The sequence below is a fragment of the Pygoscelis adeliae genome, unplaced genomic scaffold (assembly GCF_000699105.1).
Source record: "Pygoscelis adeliae isolate BGI_AS28 unplaced genomic scaffold, ASM69910v1 Scaffold166, whole genome shotgun sequence".
NCBI classification, from domain to species: domain Eukaryota; kingdom Metazoa; phylum Chordata; class Aves; order Sphenisciformes; family Spheniscidae; genus Pygoscelis; species Pygoscelis adeliae.
The window spans coordinates 5,316,351-5,330,596 of record NW_008825156.1 but is presented as its reverse complement, the minus strand read 5'-3'; positions in this window follow the sequence as shown (position 1 = coordinate 5,330,596).

The following is a 14,246-nucleotide window of genomic DNA, read 5'->3' as shown; positions in this document are numbered from 1 at the left end:
ACTCATTGTCTCTTTCATGCCTTTCAAGGTCTTTTTCACACAGTCGTTTTTCTTTTACCTGTAATTTTCCCAGTTCATTAATTGTAGGAATTGTCTGGATTGTGTCTAGTGATATGGATGCTGCTGGCACTGACGTGGTAGAGGTTTCATTTTAGATTTTTGTATGTAAATCAGAGGTGCATTTTGGGAAATGTTTTGCTTTTACTGGAGTTTGCTAAAGTGACAGAAAGTACTGCTGCGTGATGAGGGCCAGTCTGTGAAACCTGGACCATTGAATGTGGTACGAGAGAGACCCGCACTGAGGTTGCTACGTACGGGGCACATGTGAGGGAGGAGCAGCCACATGCTGCTGGGAGCCCTGGCAGTGGATGGGTAGAGGTACTGCCTCTGCACCGTGGCCGGTGCGGCACACCCCTGTGCCCTCATCAAGCCCCTCTGAAAAGCTCCCCTTTCAAGCACGAGAGAAAGGTCAGAAGATGATGCAGAATGGTCAGAAAATGATGATTACAGCAGGGTGTTTGTGGGTCTGGGGTCTCAGAGAAAGGCTCTGCCCTTGTGGTTTGCCAATAGAGAAGGTTTTGGTTTACAAAAGGCTGGTTCTGGGGAACCAAAGCCCTGGTTCGGAAACATGCCCACCCCACTTCACCCAGGCCTGACCTCGTGGGCAGCCCCCAGCAAGCTGCCCGGGATCCCTGACAAGGCTGCCTGGAGGCTTGCTGACCTCTTCAGGCTACCTGAGCAGCTGACACTGCCTTCCTGGTGTTCGGATTGTGGAGCTGCACATATCCTTCGGCTCGCCAAGCTCCCCACGACCTCTGGCCACCCGGTTGGTGGCCTATGAGCTGCCTTGGCTTCTTAGCCCCGGCAAGGGCTGGGCTGCCACCTGCTCTCTGCCACGATCCCCACATGCTCATGTGTATGTGTCGATGTATGTGACACACTCCCCATGGAGTTGTCCAATGGGGAATTTTCTAAAAATTCCTGTCCTAGGGAAAATTCACATTTCTGACTCTTCATTCATGTTTGGAATGAATAAACAATGGGAATTTGAGATTTTTCTCAAAATGGTCATTTTGATTCATGCTTAGCTGCACAATTTTTGTCTGCTTTTGTCCTCTTTGAGAAACAGTACCTTTACAGTAAGTCCTGGGGTTGCCACTGGCTCTGTTTGAATTGTGGGGCCCCCTTTGCTTCTGTCTGCCACCCCAAAGCCAGGCTGTATGCCTCACCAGCACACCAGGCTGGCCTCACTGTTGCTATGATTTCTTCATGTGGATCCAAAGCCTTGTCCTGATGCAAAGCAATGCGGTACAGAACTTACACCTGCCACAAAGGTGCATGCTTCTGCGCCATGCAGTGGCCCAGCAGCGCCCACGGGAAGTTCAGCACAGGGCACCGCCTCCTGCTGTGTAAGTCAGGCGTGGGCATCCCTATGTGTGCTTGAGGAGTGCTGGTGTCTCTTGTCCGTAAGTGTCACAGCAACTGTCTGCACAGCACAGCGCAGGGCTGTGCAGAGGTGCCCAGTGTCAAGACCAGACGCTGTCACCTACTGCAGGGCAGTCCTTGCAAGCTAGCTCGAGCATTTCTGCAGGACACAGCGTTGTGCCTTGCCAGGTCTGGCCAAAGAGGCTGACCGTGGTGTGGCTGCCTTCTAATATTGACTTTTTTAGATGAAGTGGTGGGCAGCTGTGTTGAGTAGCACTGGGTTTCCATTAAGATGAGCACCAGGAGGAAAGCAGGGCTGTGGCAGTACCAAGGACTCTTCATCTTCTGCTTGGTTGTCACAGGGACATAGACATGTAGGTGGGAAGCTTTGGCTTGGCCATCCTATTTACTTCCATGGCAAGAGAGTGTACCAAGTTCTACTTTACTCTTTGCAGAAAGCACCAGTGGGAAATAATTGTGAAGCCTTCTCACACGACACACTGTATAACCAGCCTAGATCTTCTAGAATTGGGCAATATCATTCTGCAACTTGTTGTGAAAAAAGGTTGCCTTAATAGGTACAGTTTATTGGGAGAATATGCTGCTGAAACAGCTACGGCTGCAAGCAAAGTGAAATTTTCATGTAAACATCTTCAAATATTTTTATGACCCATCAGCTTGAGTTTTATAAGTCAATATATGAGTGAATACACAAAGTTTCCCTCTTTGTTTGCATATCCTGCCTCTACTGACTTTTAAATGTTCATGCTATGTGGACAAAATCCAACTCTACATCTGTTTATGGCATATGTAGGCAGCATCATCTCCAAGATTTTTTTTCATATCTAGTTGAGCTCAGAAGCTTTGTGAAAAGGAACTCGCAAGACCTGAGCTAGCTTCCCTGTACCCTAATTCTAACTGTTAATTTCCCATACAGGCTTGGGATCCTCTGGATTTCTTGCCATTTCATGTTCAAATAGGACAGCAGAAAAACTAAAACTATCCCCCCCTAAGCAAACAGACACACAAGACAGCTCTCCCACCAGTGATGGCCCAGATGATAATTATGCCCATGCCACTCTGGCCACAGTGATGTGACTTTCCAATCTGTGGATCTGGAGACTTTAACTCACAGAATAAAGCCATGTCCTGGAAAAAACTACTAGAAAAGTGCACCAGTAAGGGCTATTGAGTAACATAGGTTGGCATTAATGAGCCTGCTCGTTCTCCACCAGCTTCACTAGCTTCTCAGGGGATCCTGGATAAATCCTACAAGCCTCTCACACAGCAGCATTTCCTTCAGCATGATTTCAGCATTTAGTCTACAAAATCTATGGATCTGTCTATCCCAAGTGTCTATCCCGGGTCTTATCTCTCTACAGTTTGAACTGATGCTTTAACACAAAATTTTACCCTGATTTCTTTTACGCCTGGTACGGACATAATGGAGCCATTACACAAGGCCAGGCCTTGCTCACCAATTTGGTCATTTCTGTTACTGATTAGGAAAGAAAAGGAGTGAAGGAAAGAGAAAATGTTTTTTGTTTTAAAATATTTGTGTGACACAGCATTTGACAAGTGACAGAGCACTGCAGCCTTCATGGTGGAAAATAGAGATTTAGCAGCCTCAAAAAATTTGTGGGAACAAGCTGATTTTGATCAAGATGTTTGAAAAATGATCATTATGTTTCATTTTGATAAGGTTGAAGTGCTTTCATGGGATATAAAGGGTTTAGTTGAAAGGAAGCACTGGGACTATATCCTAAAAAGTTACTTTGATATAGTTAGATATTTTCATTTGTTGGAATTTTTGCTTCGCCTGAAATTTTGACTGCTTGTTCTGATGTGGGACTTTCCTGAGGAATTAAAGCTGTGGCCTTTGATCTGCTCCAATGATATGGGTTGAGATTCACAGGGGCACTGATGGCAATAAACAAAGCAATTCCCTTTCGTGTGCATTGGAAGAAGCTTTATTGTTGCATTGGCTTTTTAAATGCACTCATTCTATGTGTGTGTGTGTGTATATACATTTTATATGTTACTGTGTCTCTGACTTGATTCTGCACATTCACAACAATCTGCTGCTACTAATGACTCCCTGTGCTGTGTTAGCGATACCTGCCAAGTAATTCAGGATCCTTCCCCTGTGAGCACGCATACCTGATGGCAAGTACCTAAGACTGCAGGTTATAAAAAAAGCCGTTTTATTAAGCTGAAATATAAATATGTGTTTGTGTGGTGATCCCAGCATATTCCAGTACGCTGGCAATCGAGGGGAGCGAGAGCGCTACACGGGGGCAGCGGAAACAGAGTTCCTCCTGAAGTGCTTGAGAGACAACATTTTAAACATCTCCCCATTGTGATATATATTATTACTAAGGTGCTGGTTGCAAATTTTGTAACTAGTAGTCTCACCTGGTATTTCTAACAACTTAATGAATACTATGACAAATGTAAATAGTATTTCAGTAACACAAGTTTCAAGTTTGTATTAAAAGGGAACAAGGCCCTCAGTAAGACATAGCTCCTGCTAGGCTGCGTGCTGTAAAACCTCATTTGAGACCATGCCTATACGCAGGAGCTTAGAGCCCAAACAGATGAGCAGGATTTCTATCTTCATTTTTACAAATGAGAAACTGAGGCAAACAAGTCATGAAATGCCATGTCCAGATTGCATGGAGACGGTGTAATAGAGCCAGAAAATGTATTGTGCTATCTTCCTGTCAAAGAGATGTGTTACTTCCCTGACCTTACTGTTATGGAAACCTTGCGTGAGGTGAGTAGTTTTTCAAGAGTGGGATGCCAGACCGTAGTTCTTTTTCCCAAAATAAATGTATCCGTGCCACTAGAAGCTCACCAGTAATCGGGAAATATTGCTTTCCAAAGAGGCAAGATGCTTATCAGGTGGCAGTGCTGCACGTCTGTGTGGGGCAGACGGTGATGGGGACGGAGTATGAGAGGAGAAGGTGGGCAGGCAGCAGATCCTGCCCTTCGCAGAGCCCCTTTTTGGGCACTGCGAATCCCCTGTGCCATCACCCCTGAGCACCAGATGAAACTCACCTGCCTGCCATCTCCAGCACTGCTTGTGCCTTTTTTAAGCCATGCTATTACTGCTAGTAAGCAGGGAAATGGTTGTATTCATGGTATTGCTTGAATTAAGCGCAGGTAATGATCTTTCTGAAAAAAATTATAAAAGCAGGCTTAGGTTGAATTCACCACAGGAAGAAATAAAAAATAAATGCAAGTAGAGGCGAAATGAAAAATGCGCAGGAAAGAAAGTAATAACAATTAGATAAAGTGACAAAAGTGCCGGGTTTAGCTGAAGGAAGCCTTATCTGAAGCAACATCCAAGTGTTGGCCTTAATCTCATCAACACCCAGACCCTAATGCTGGCACCATCCCCATAGTGTGGCTGAACCACACTGTGGTTGGACACAGGCTGCAGCTTGGCCACAGCAGCCTCTCTCTGCTGGTAATAAAATGCTCTACAAGGTAATTCAGTCATTCTGAGAAGCTTAATTTATGATTTTGCAAAAATTGCCACTCTCTTCTGGGTTTGAAACTAACTTGAGAGGATTTAAGCTGAGTGTTAGTGATGCCACTTCTGTGGCAAAGCCATAACCATGAAGGAAAACAGGAATAGGAAATAATGAGGAAAATTCTGTGTAAAGCAGGAGAATTCTCCAGGTGCACTGGTAAGAGCATGTTTTATTAGACATGATTATCTTCTGTGCTGTTTATTCAATCACAGCATCATCTCCATCCTCCTTTTCCTCGGCTCCTCTGCAGTCACTGTTACTTCACATCATGCTCAATAGAAATAGCTACATATTTATTCACACTGACCCAAAAAGTCTTATGTCATCTGTATCAATTTGTTGTTGTTCAATGTGTTATACCAAAATTCAGATTCAGGAAACGAGCAGTGTACCAACTCCAGCAAATAGTATTTTTGTTCAGTCACAAATCTGTCATTCATACTGACCCAGCTGTGTGCCCTGCTGGCTGGCACAGTGGCAAATACGGCCTTTTTGCTACAGACCTTACTAAAGAATATGACCTGTTCTCTTTTTTCTTTCCTTACATCCACTGTTTTCTTCTCCCTTTTGGGTTCTGTGCCTGGTTTTCCACCTCTCGGTGGAATCCGTTCTTCAAAGGTTCTGCTTCCTTATGGGATCCTTTGGTCTTCTCCATCTATATCCTCATCCACATAGGATTCCCACAAATGGCTTACTCTTCATTTCTCGGTTCCTCTTACTTTTTTCCTATTCTTTTGGCACTTATTCACATGTGCTCCATCTCTGTCCTTTTCATACAAACATATCTCAAAGATGACGCACAGTATTTGACCCACAGCATCTTTATTTAGTTTGAATTCAACAGTTCTTCCTAACGAAAGCAACCTCAAAACATTTGCTGCTTTTTTCACACTGATTTTGTTTGCATGTTCTCTTGCCAAGACACATCTTTTTGACTGGCCCTATTTCTTGACACCTCTTTCCAATCAAATTAGTGCATTTTTTCCCCTTGAGATTACCAGTTTCTCTGTGTCCACTCATTCCACCTGAACTCTGGTTACTGATGACATCTGCAAGTAAACTATGCTGGACTACAGGACATCTGTTTTATCAGATGCACATATTAGATCGTGTTCCTTTGCATGCTATACTTTAAAATGTAACCCCATTCTACTTAAGAGGTCTTTAGACACTGTGCCAAATAATGACTACATTACATTACAATTACATATCCGCACTTTGAAGAAAATGCTGCTTCTGTTGTGACACTGTTTTCATCGACTCTAATGGTTTCTATTCCCTAGGAAAGTAAAAGATCAGAATGCTTCTATTAACCTTGCTCTCCTAAATGTTTGAGTAGTTAAATTTTAGGTCATTATATTGATTCACAAGGCAACAAGTAAATTCCTTGGTTGGTAAGTATCTGCCAGTTGACTAGGCTTTATCCAATTCCATCTTGCACCTGCAGCAGCATAATATTTCCATTGCAGTCAGCTTATGGGTGCAAATGATCCCGTCTGCATCTTGATTTATTCCTTACTAGTTGGAAATATGCAGTGTCAAGTATTCAGTGAATTTTGCTAGGTCCTAATGAGGATTCAGTATAACATGATTTTCTCCAGCTTCAGTCTTGTAGAAAAGTTTTTCTGCATATCTGTCTTTTCAAATCAAAAAAGATATAGTGTGCTAGTATATAGTATATTTTACTTCCAATAAAGTTTTAGGCTATGCTAAAGAAAAAGAGGAGAACTGTGCACTTCAGTCCTACCACTCATACCACTGTGGTATTGACAAGAAGTAGAAAAAGGTGGTTGGGCAACTGAGGACTAACTCCTGGGTCTGGCTGAGAAGATGAGAAGAGGGGTTTTTAAGGCCTGTTAACTCACTTGAACCAGAAGATCAGTAAAAAACAAAGGGTCAATAGCAGAATTTAGGGCTCCAAAAGGCTGTCCTGAATTGCACAATGTACAACAACCCATATGTCTAAGTAGTCTGCTAGTCTAGTGTTACTAGAATATATTGTTTTCTTCCCTAAATCCTTTGTTTTCTGACTTACATGCATTGGAGAAGTGAATAACACCGTTTTTTATGGCACTGAAAGGCTCTGTCTAGATTGATAGGAACCACAGCAGCCTTAATGGATAACAGGGATTTTTTGTGGTGGCAGAGTGTCTGTCCCTGACCACATTATTCACTCATCCAGGCGTTTGTCAGTCCAGGTGTTTCAGAGCTGGTCCTGCTGCTTGTTTAAGAGTGAGGTGCCAAAAAGTGCAGTTGCTGTTATGAAAAGATATCCACTCAGTTGCTGAGTTAAAATCAGATTGTCACTGATTTAAAATTCTGATGTTGCTGTCCATCATACTAAAACGTGATAATAGTGCCTGTAAAGTTAGTAATCCTCGTGCTTATGCAGTGTTATGTAGTAATACTCCTGACCAGCATAAGCACGGAGATTTGGTTATTATGTAGAAGAGTTATAATAAGAAATATGACTGCAAAAGCAAAGCAGTCAGTTGAAATTGGTCTATAATTAAATGCTTAGAAAATTCTGTGCTTAGCTCATTTTAAAATCAAGTGGTTCTTTGTAGCAATTTCCTTTCTTTAATTACAATTTCCTGTCTAGTTTGACATTTACAATGCAATCTTGGGGGACATGTTTGTGATTTATTATTCTTGCTCCTATCAGGATATCACTCGGCAGAAATGAGTTTATAAAATAAGAGCTCAAATTATTATGGCCTTTGACCAATAAAGCCGGCTCATAATTTCAGGCCTGAGAAAAGATTAACATTTTTGACAATCAAATGCAGAATTACCAGTGGGGGACAATTTTGAAAACTATTTCAATTTTCTGAAACATTGTACATTTTTAATAAGGAATATATAACTGGTTATATATTGGAGCACAGGCTTAAGAGTAGAAAGAGCAATAGTGAATTGTAAAGCAAACCTGAAAGGAAGACTTTAACATTGTTTAGCCTCCTCTGAATGAAATTGAAACTGCTAAATCAACATTACTTGAAAATTACCTAATGGAAGAGATATAAAAGCTCAGATAAGTTCACAGCAACGCACTCTCCCTTTTCTTGAGCATTCCTGACTCCATAGGCTAATTCATCCAGGGGAAATTTTTGTTTGTTTTTTTCAAATCTTACTGAAGAAATTTTCTTCTCGGTTATTATTTTTCTATGGGGGTCTCTCATTTAGAGAAACAGACGCCCCTTCTAAACTGCATATTACATGATCTATTCTGCTGTCACTGCTTTTCCAATTACTTTCTTTGTCCCCAGTTCAGGAAAATGTCATTGTTCAGGACAACACAGAAGTCAAAATGAATTCTCCATGACTTATGCACATGTTTGAAGTTAAATGTGAACTTGTCTGTAACACAAAATAGGCATCCTGCCTTGTGCTTTGTGAAGAGTGGGTTTTTAAAATCTCTATCCAAAGTGGTAGGTGTGTTTTTAGTGTTAATTTGATGTAATGTCAAAATGGATGGCCTATAAAATTATATTGAAGGAGAGAGAAATGGTATTGGCAGGGAAGAAAATCTGTATCTTTGGAGATCTTTAAAACAGCTCGTGTACACATTGCTGGGAGGTGCAAATGCTTAGCACCTCTCAAAGTCAGGCTGCTTTTATTTAGATGCCAGCATATAGAGTTAAGAGCCTATTTTTAAGTACTGTGAATTAAAATCATTATTTTAAAGAATCTGTCCTCCCTCATGCCCAAGAAGATGAGAAAACATGGTATTAGTTACTTCATTTTAGTAAGGCGAAAGTGAGCAAGTGGCACGGCTCTGACCCCAAGTAGTTCCTGGGTTAATGACAGGGCTAGGAGTCCTGTCACAGCGTTTCAGAGCTCCCGGTCCCCAGCTCAGCTGCCTGCACCGTACTCCTTAGTTACAAGCACACAAAATTAGTGTGCTTCTAAAGCACTCTCAGAGCCAATAGCATTCCATAGGATGTATTTTACTTCAGTGACGGCTCAAACATCTCTCTCTAGGGTGTCTGTCTCCAGTTTAATGTAATATTCCATGTGGAGTGGAAGTAATATGGAAATTGGGTACACCCATGAAGAGATGGTAATGAGCATCTGCACTGCTGCCCTGAGCAGGGTCTGTGTGAGACCTTGCAGGAATGAGGGGCCGCTGCCTTCCCAGAGACAAGGTCCAAGGCAAGTCTGTGGGCCGGTTAAAATATATAGCTCAGAGGCAGGGAAGAGGAAGGATAAGTCTATGGAAGTGCACTTACTTGCTTAGAAAAATATCTGAGTAGTTCCAAAAAAAAAGTAGTATGGTGTCTGGAGTCAATACTTGCTAGAAAGAAGAGGAGGAGAGGAAAGTCGAGTGAGTAATGAGATCAACATATCTTCATCATCCAATGTCAAAAGAGATTTGAGTTTTGATGGCTGGATATGTTTGACTTTGGACTGTGACCATTAATGGTGACTGGAGAGCCATTTTCTGCAAATTCTTCCATTGCTTAATTATTTTTCTTACAGAGTTACCTTTGGCGGGACAAGCGTTTATTAACCTGTCATCTCTGCAGCTTGATCTTAAGATAGAGAGTAATCAAGAATGCCATTATTATCTAGTCTGGAAAAGCATGCGTTATGAACTCAGATATCTTCTAGCTATAAAAAGGCTTTATGCAATCATAAAACTGCAGAGTTTACATAGGAGCTGCACATGCCAGTACACATCCACCAAAACTCTCCATTCAATCAAAATCTGAGACATAATAGGTCATGCTCTGTCACTTCCCATTAGACGCTGGCTAGGAGGTCAATACTGGTAGTTCAGTCCAAAGGCTTTTAAGTTTTTCTAAACTTCTAGAAAAGTTTTCCCTATTGAGTAGGACCCAGTTCAGAAATCCCCAGTGAGTTCTACTTTGGCTTGAATTCCTAAATTGAAAGAATTAAACCACCTTTCCAAAATCTTCTCCCTTTCTTTGAGCATTATGATATACTCTTTAATTCTGGGCTGAGTGAACTCCCATACAGAAAGAAAAACACTTATGAGACGAGGCTCCTCAGCTGATGTGAATCAGCAGAGCTTCACTGGTGTCAATGAAATCATGCTAGTTTATACATGCTGATTACTTGGCCTTTAACATAACAAGATTTTCCCAGAGCTGTGTGTTTTGACTCTGTTAAATCTTTCCATCCACATATGGATAATATATATGTATTTTACTTACGCACAGATGTTTTAGTCCCTGGACAGAAACAGTCATTGGGGTGCTGGCAGAATTCCTCTGTGCTAATATTATTCTTTTAAAAGTCATACCAGTTACAGTTTCAGGCACAGCCAGTGACAAGTACAGCAGCGCAACTTTGCTTGGGAGCATACCACAAACAGAGAGAAAGAGGAAAACCATTTTGCTGAACGATAATTCTCCCTTGGCATCACCACTGTAACAAGCCTGCCATAGATAAATGTGTAATAATTCTGTTGTCCTGAGCCACAACAGGCAATTCTGTGGTCATAGCAAACTCTTCTACTTGACTTCGCTGTGGTTGTAGGTTTCCTGATAGACTGAATTAATAAATATTTGTAGGCTTCTCTTCCATTCTTACCAACTACCTCTTATCTAGCATCTAGAGTTTCTGCTGCAGAAAAAGAAATGGTACAAATATCTCAAGGTATTGATTCCTTTTTGGTATCAATGTTCCCTTGTCCATGGACAACAAATGTAAAAACAGTCTGGTGGGAAAACAGGCATTCTGCTGTTGTTTTAACCTTAGCCTAGGATGCCTTCAGCAACTGTGATATATTAGGAGAACAAGATTTTCAACACCAAGGTACTTTAAAAATCCTCTTCTAAGTTCTTTGTTTAGGCACTTATTTGCAAATGGCCTTGTTTCCTAGAATATGAAGCAACAAGCACTCCTCACTGTTTTCACCTGGACCTTCGGGATTAGACCTCCTCTCCCAAGTGATGCGTTATAAACTCATATGGAGGCACATGCTGTGATCTGAAGAACTTGGGCTTTGTGTGTGTTCTTAACAGTGGAACAGGTCACGTTGTCTAGCCTGGACACAACATCGACTAATTTTAACTCCTGAAGAGAATCAAAGCATTATCAACCATTTCCCTCAGAGAGTGCATTTTGGGTGTAAGCCCAAATACAGAGATGGTCCTTTTCTCCCCATAGATCACACATGAAGTGTATCTCACCTGACTCCCCTTGAAATCCATGGGGGTTCTGTCATTAAGTAAACAGTAAGCCTACAGTTTATTATTTGTAATGTATTTCTTATTTGTTCAACTCAAGCACTGCTTTTGGTGTTTTCCAGATAGAATCATAGAATCATTAAGGTTGGAAAAGACCTCTAAGATCATCGAGTCCAACCATCGACCCAACAAGATAAGCAGAAAGTTCAAATGGGAACCTGATTCCAGTCTCCAAAGTGTTTTCCACGGATGTAATTCCAACAGCTTCTGATTTACACCAGTTGGAGTTCAGAACTATGCTCAGCATCCTTGCTCCAGTTTTGACTCTGCTCAGCAATGAACAAATGCAGGAAAGAGACTGGTGTGCAGCAAACAGCAGCACTATTGGCCTGTGAATTTTTGCACGTTTTGCTATTTCCTAATGTTTGTTTGGATTTCACATACTGCCCAGGCAAAATTAATTGCCTGCACATTTCTGAAAAATTTAGTCCAATGATCTCTTTTTCTATTTCCTGGACTATGTATGCTTTTGGCTGCCAAAAATAACTCCAAGAGACACGTTACATGGAAGCTGCGATTATCCATGAAAAGTAATAGTAGTACTCTCATGCACGAAGAATGAGCAGGCTGCCGATTGTAATATGCTTAAAGGGTCAACAGAAATCTATAAGTGGTCAAGAAACAAGACAAACATCGGCCACCAGTCTGATGGGAAAAGCAACATCCATTAAGTCCATTAAATTTAACATTGAAATCAATGTTTAAACCACAAGAAGTAATTAGTGTAATTCATATTACAGACCTTTGGATTTTTGAAACCAGGTTTAATTATATTGAAAAATGACAGCTTCATTTTCCCCCTATGGTAGGGTTACTACCATGTTCCCGATACTTTTATTAGGGCTGGGTGCCGATATCAGGTTTTTAATGACATTAAGCAAAGTAGTGTTTCAGCCATTTGAGGAACAATAAATCAAGTTAGATTCTTTTTGAATGGAGACAACACAGATCAAGTGGCTTTTAAATAATTTTCCTTTATCACTGCGAAGTAGAGCTGTTCACTTGAAACAGCAGCCCATGGGAAAAAAAAAAAGTTGTAGAGTGTAGAGTGATATTTGGATTCCCCGGCTCCCTTTCCCTGCATCAATGGACAATTCATGAGCTACTGCTAAGCTCTGGAAAGCTATCTCTATAATCCTTTGCCAATACAAACTCCACATAACTTTTACAAGGTCTTTCATTAGCAGTCTCAGATTTGAAGAAAGATCAAGTAATACTGCATCTTCTGAACTTAAAACCTTTTAGTGTTGTGGAAGGTGTTGACAAGGATAGTAAATGTGGCCGTGAGGATGCACACACAAAATGTTAATTTTCAGAGTATTTTCATTGCTGGTTTTGAGGAAGGTAAAATGTTTATCTGATTTCTATCTTCTTGATGTGCTTCCACACTCTTTACTTGTCTCTTCTTTCTTAAGCCACATTCCTTTGCTTCTTCTGATTAATTGGGGATCTTTTCTTTATGGGCTAAATTTTTGCAAAGCTGCTAGTAAAGCTCCTGGAAAAACAGTGATGGCTTCTCTTTCAGCTTCCATTAATGCAAAAATACTGTGTGGGCACGCAAATAATTGATGTTAAAATTAGTACCTCTTGCTCTGAGACTGTTCCCGGTTCTACCCTGTATTCGGGGTGGAGGAGGGAGTTTCATATTACCGAGCAATGGGCCTCCTTCCTCATTATCCATATGCAGAGAAATAGGAATGTAAATGCTTAGCCTAAGTTTATAACTAAGTGTACTGAAACCACGAGCATGCCCTGATTCTGCTTCCGTGTACCTGCTGAGCAACCCAAAGTGTCTGAGTACAGGAGCGTGTGACTGAAGATTGTGTAGAAAACCATCATGGAGTGGATAACTACTATCCTGGTGTGTGGTCATTCATTTAAACTGATAACAAAAGTAAAGTAAAAAACACTGAGTTTAGGTAGCTTTAAATTGTTTGAAAATGTGATATGAAACCCCCAGCTTCTCCCTACATCAGAGAAAATAAATTTCAAGAGATGCAAAGTATGTGATACTTCTTCACAGACACCACAAGGCCTTGGATCTCACTGTTCCCTTCCTGCTGTGGAGGCCCAGGTTATTTACCATTGCAGTCACAGTGATATTTACAGGTTTGTCTTCACCCTGGTGCAGGTCAAGGATATGGTGGAGCAGCGAGACCCCAGGAGAATGCTCTGTCAGGTCTTCAAAAGCAAAAGATGAAGATGCCAAGTAAGAACCCAGGAAATATAATAGGTATTACTGCAAAGAAGGGTGATGAGCCATATGCAGGAATGGCACCATCAACAAGCCGTAGTGATGTTGATGCAGAAGACAAAGGAAAGTAGTGGAACAGTAGAAAGAAAGTGGGGGAGGCATGGTATGATTTGAATGATGGGATCGTTTTGTCAACTCTTTGGGTGAAAAACTTGTTTAAACTGGTAGAGAAGAAAGCTCAGTATCTAGGACTGAACACTTCTGAAGCGCTCTGTACCAACAAATGACTGTTATGAAAACAGTAATTCTCTGTACCACTCAGGAGCATTTTGTTTACTGTGGGGATTATGAATGCAGGTACAAGATCTCTTTATAGGGCATGGGGAAAAGTCTGTGTGTGAAAAGAAAGAGGGAAGGAGAAGATTCCAGACCTGTACAGAGATTCCCAGCATAGATTACTTCTTGGGCATGTTGATACTGTATGGGTAGATGTACACTCATCCTACCCATGCTATTCACTGAAAAAGATCCTTCTCAGGAGGGATTATTAGCTCAGGCTTGGTGCCAATGCAATCACATGGCTTCTGTCAGATTGGAGCGTGGGCAGAGCTTGCTCATGGCTGTTTGCAATATGTGGTGTAAACATACCCAAAGAGTAATAGCAGGTGGTAGCAGAGGAGGTGGATAGAAAGGAAGGCTTGGAACAAAAGATGTTAAGCTTCATTTGGTGTATGATGAGCCAAATTCATCATTGGTGTAACGCCCTGAAGTCAGTGGAGTTACAATAATAAAATTAGTCCAAAGAATCATATCCGTCCCTGGCACTCCGTGCAATGCCTTTGATCTGATGAGGTATATGTCATGGCAACA